Below are 4654 nucleotides of genomic sequence, written 5' to 3'. Positions count from 1 at the left end.
GGAGATGATTTAGGAGTTCACTCCATCTCCCTCTTTCCTGTCTCATTTCCTTAGCCCTCAGTTTACCAACCCCCTAATTATCCCTTGCATCTCATTAGCAAAAAGTCTCCAAGATCCCTGGGATGCTCTCCTTTTCAGTCTTTCTATGGCCTCTTTAGTTTGCGTCTTAAAAAGCTCATCCTTGAGCAGCAGATTATTTACTCTTAACTTCCTAGTTGGAAATCTATTCAGCTCAACCTCCTCCCATTCCATAACATGCCAACCCCAGCTAAGAGGTAAATGGTCAAAAAGAGCTGTACTAGAATCAATTGAGAACTTTAGGGTATGATGAACCCAAGCTGCTTGTGCTGATTAAAAAACACTCTATCTAATCTAGAAGATGATCCAAAATACTGAAGTAAGTATGTCCAGGGTGGTCTATTCCCCAATCCCCCATTTCCCATCCATCTCTCAATCCCATCCTTCCTCTCAGGTCTTCCCACCTTCTCTTTTCTTGGCCCATCAACAGAGTGCTCTCCCCACATCTGTGTCCGTGTGTTTCCCAACCATGTTGAAATTCCCCATGATAATACACAACTTTTTAGCAAGATGGACGGGCAACATGGACACCATACTAGCATATATATGTGGGCACACACGTGTGCGTAGTTTATTGAACACGTGCACTGTTTTCTGATGGTTGAGTAACTACACGGGATGAACCGAAGCATGAGCAAAAGTTACGCATGCCTTTACGTCTTAGCAGGGTAGCAACTAGGCACTTGGCGATCTCCACTGAACCCCAAATCAGTGGCAGTGTAGAAGCATATGCTTCTGTCCTGCGATCGTACCTCAACCTAAAGGCCCTCCCTGATGGCAGGCTTGCCCATCACCACATAATCAAAGGTAACCTTGAACAAAACCCTTCTCTAGCAACCCTCCTCATTCAGTTCTACAATTCATGTGGCGCTTCCCAGGATGCCCTTATATTGTTTTCCAAAACAACCCGTAGGAATCTGCTCTCTTGGAACTTTACCCTCCATGCACATGCCCGAGAAGGCAAGAATCATGAGGTTTTACAACTTTTTGACATCATGCTGCAAGAAGGAGTCATCTCAAATGAGGTCACATATGTCTGCTTGCTTTCTGTATGCGGTAGCCTCGCCGCCCTTGTTCATGGCACACACATGCATACCCGCATCATAGAGAGGGGATTTGACTCCAACGTGATTGTGGCAACTGCTCTCTTAACTATGTACGGCAAGTGTTGTCGCCCCAATGATGCCTGGAAGGTGTTTGACAGGATGCCGGAGCGAAATGTGGTGGCGTGGACTGCCATGATCTCAATGAATGCCCAACAGCGGCAAGGTGAAGTGGCTCTTTACTTTTTCAGCCAAATGCAATGCCAAGGAACTCTCCCGGACAGGGTAACTTATGTCAATGTTCTTGCCGCATGTGCCTTGGTTAAAACCCTGCCTATAGGCAAGCAGATGCATGTGCACATCATGAAAGGAGATTTTGTTCTAGATGTTGCAGTGAGTACTGCGCTTCTCAACATGTATGGAAAGTGTGGGGCTCTACAAGATGCCAAAAGGATGTTTAATTCATTGTCTGACAGAAACACAGTGTCATGGACCACGTTGATTACACTCTACATTGAGCATGGGCAAGGAGTAGAGGCAATCCAACTCTTTCAGCAAATGCAAAGAGAAGGTTTTATACCTGACAAGGTCACATTTGTCAGCATCCTTGCGACATGCACAAGCCATACAATGCTGGTTGAAGGCATGCGGATGCATGCCCTTATTATAGACAGTGGATTAGAGTCACATGCTCTGCTAGGGAATGCTTTGGTCAACATGTATGGCAAATGTGGCAGCCTAATTGATGCACAGAGGGTGTTTTGTCAAATGCCTGAGCGGGACATAGTATCCTGGACCACAATGATCTCAGTGGTCACCGAGCACGGGGTGTCAAGGAAGGCCCTTCAACTTTACGAACAGATGCAGTGTGAGGGGGTTATCCCGGACAAGGTTACTTATGTGAGCATTCTTGCTGGTTGTGCTGGTCTAGAAGCTCTCATTACAAGTAAGAAAGTGCATGTCCATATCCTAAGCAGTGGGCATGAGTTGGATCTTGTTCTGGGGAATGCTTTGGTTAGTGTGTATAGCAAACACGGCAACATTATACTTGCAAGGAGGATCTTTGACAAAATGCGAGAACTGGACACCATTTCTTGGAATGCAATGATTTCTGCTTATGCCTACCATGGGTCTGCCAAGGAGGTCCTCTGGCTTTTCGAAGAAATGCGGCAAGGGCCAAGGGCTAAGCCAGATGAGATCACTTTTATGAGCATCCTTGTTGCATGCAGCCATGCTGGTTTAGTCAGAGATGGATGGAACACCTTCACATCCATGAGTAGAGATTACGGTGTCACACCTGCAGTAGACCATTATGTCTGCATGTTTGACTTATTGACAAGGGTGGGTTGGTTGGATGAAGCAGAGTATTTGGTTGTCAACATGCCATATCAACCTTTGACTCTTCCATTCACAACATTGCTTGGTGCTTGCAGACATCAAACCGATTTAGGAAGAGCGGACCGTGCTTCACAGCATGTGTTTGAGTTGGATCCAGAGAGTGTTGCTTCTTATGTGACACTGTCGAATATATATGCAGAAGCTGGGGAGGGGAGATGATGTCCTTTAACCAATTGGCTGACTGGCTTCTCTCTTGCACACGGTCAGAACACTTGCCAGAGATGCATGCTTAGTTGAGTGTGGCTCTTGAAAAACTTGGCAGCCTGAGCTACGAATCAAGGGCCCAAGGCTGCCAGGAATCAGTAGCTCGAAAGCAGCTGATAATTTGCTGGTCAGCAGCCAAACCCCCTATAATGGGTTAAGTTGCAAGGCAGTCCCACAAGCAGTGCCTCTGTATCTTTATGGTGGTAGTAGCAACGCCCACATATGTGAACGCGTCCCATTTGTACCATCCATGTTCCCACCATAAGACCTCAATGTGCCCATTACAGTTAGAATTATAGTGGGTGCAAATGTGAGTAACACAACTGAGATGGAAGCCATCGGAATCAGGCTGAACACAACAAGATAGCCTGAAACAATGCTCATGGCTGCATCTTGAATGAACCAAGACACAAAAGTATAATCTTGCAAATTCTAGATCTTCCAATCACTCCTCACATACACACAGCATCCACTCGTATGGCTCTAAGCCTTACCTATAGCTTTGCAAATGGGCATCTAATCTAACACATCACTCCCTCAATACTTTATGAACTTGGGTTAAACTGCAACTCTTAAGACATCCACTCATTAGGCTAGAGTACGCGTGACTACTTATGTTCCTTTTGGCATCCCCTAGGTAGAGCACTTCATAATATACACTATATCTAACTCAAAGATTTGCCTTTGTTTTATTGACATCATACTTGGCTTCACATAGTTGATGATAACTATAAAGGGCAAAGAAGCTTGTAAATACATCCAAGTTTTATTGGATCAATGTTGTGTTTCTTGTATTAATGATACTTGTTTAGCACAAATTTTCTAGATTAAGGTGTAATCTTTTTGCATTTTTCATTGCAAGAAGTGTTAACTTTTTACGAGAAAGCACCATGAATTTAAAAAAAAAAAACCAAAGCACCATGAATTTTTTTTAAAAACCAAAGAGCTAAATGAAATATTGTGTACTAAGTTCATTGGGGTTTTTTCTTTGCCACCATGATTATCATTACAAACTCTTTTTGAGTTAGGACCATGCCAATGGAAAACTTATATCCCTTGTCAAAAGCATATTCATGAATAACAATCAACCACGTCTCCTCTTGTTACATAAGAGATTTTTCATTGAATGGCTCACTATAGTAAAAGCTCAAATGCCCATCCTCTATGTTTATGAGGTTTAATATTCATATTAAAATTAGTATCTTTGAGGTTAGCTTTTAAATTTAATTTATGAGGATTTGCAAAGCCTTAGCCACATTGTCTTTGCATTGAGTTCATTGAGGTCTTCACTTTGCCACCATGTATAGTCACCATCTTGATAGAAAATGTGGTGTTTTGGAGAGAGACTAGGGTTTGGGTGGAGTTTCATAAACATCATGTAATTATGTGCAAATGAAAATTTTCTATAAGGTAATGCGATATACAATCCATCATTTTGCTTACACGGTTAAAGTAATACAGGAATTGAAGCCAACTTTTTTTGAGAAAGCACTTGAAAATAAAAAATGGAAAGATGCCATGAATGAAGAGATAGTAGCATTGGATTACACGGTTAAAGTAATACAGGAATTGGAGCCAACTTTTTTTGAGAAAGCACTTGAAGATAAAAAATGGAAAGATGCCATGAATGAAGAGATAGTAGCATTGGATGCAAATGCAACATGGGAGTTAGTGTCTTTGCCTAAGGAAAAGAAGGCAATTGAATATAAGTGGGTGTATAAGGTCAAGCATAACTGTCGAATATATATGTAGAAGATAATATCCTTTAATTAATTGGCTGATTGGTTTCTCCATTGCACACGGTTAGAACACTTGTTAAAGATGCATGCTTAGTTGTGTGTGGCTCTTGAAAAGCTTGGTAGCCTAAGCTACTAATCAAGTCCCAAGGTTGCCAAGAATCAATAGCTCAAAAGTAGTTGATTTTAAGGATT

The 4654-nt window shown here is 42.3% G+C and overlaps 1 pseudogene across 1 annotated transcript; it reads left to right on the top strand.

The window, feature by feature from the left end:
* The first annotated feature begins 746 nt into the window (after nucleotides 1–746).
* On the top strand, nucleotides 747–3532 carry LOC147635346 (pentatricopeptide repeat-containing protein DOT4, chloroplastic pseudogene; annotated as a pseudogene). The gene is made up of 2 exons (XR_015266638.1): nucleotides 747–885; nucleotides 1283–3532. The product of XR_015266638.1 is annotated as a pentatricopeptide repeat-containing protein DOT4, chloroplastic pseudogene (transcript).
* Nucleotides 3533–4654: the final 1122 nt, after the last annotated feature.

Source organism: Cibotium barometz, chromosome 9 (genome assembly GCF_041138505.1).
Source record: "Cibotium barometz isolate CiBa-2024 chromosome 9, ASM4113850v1, whole genome shotgun sequence".
Classification (NCBI taxonomy): domain Eukaryota; kingdom Viridiplantae; phylum Streptophyta; class Polypodiopsida; order Cyatheales; family Cibotiaceae; genus Cibotium; species Cibotium barometz.
Note: the sequence above shows the minus strand (reverse complement) of the source record. Positions and strands in the feature narration are given on the sequence as shown.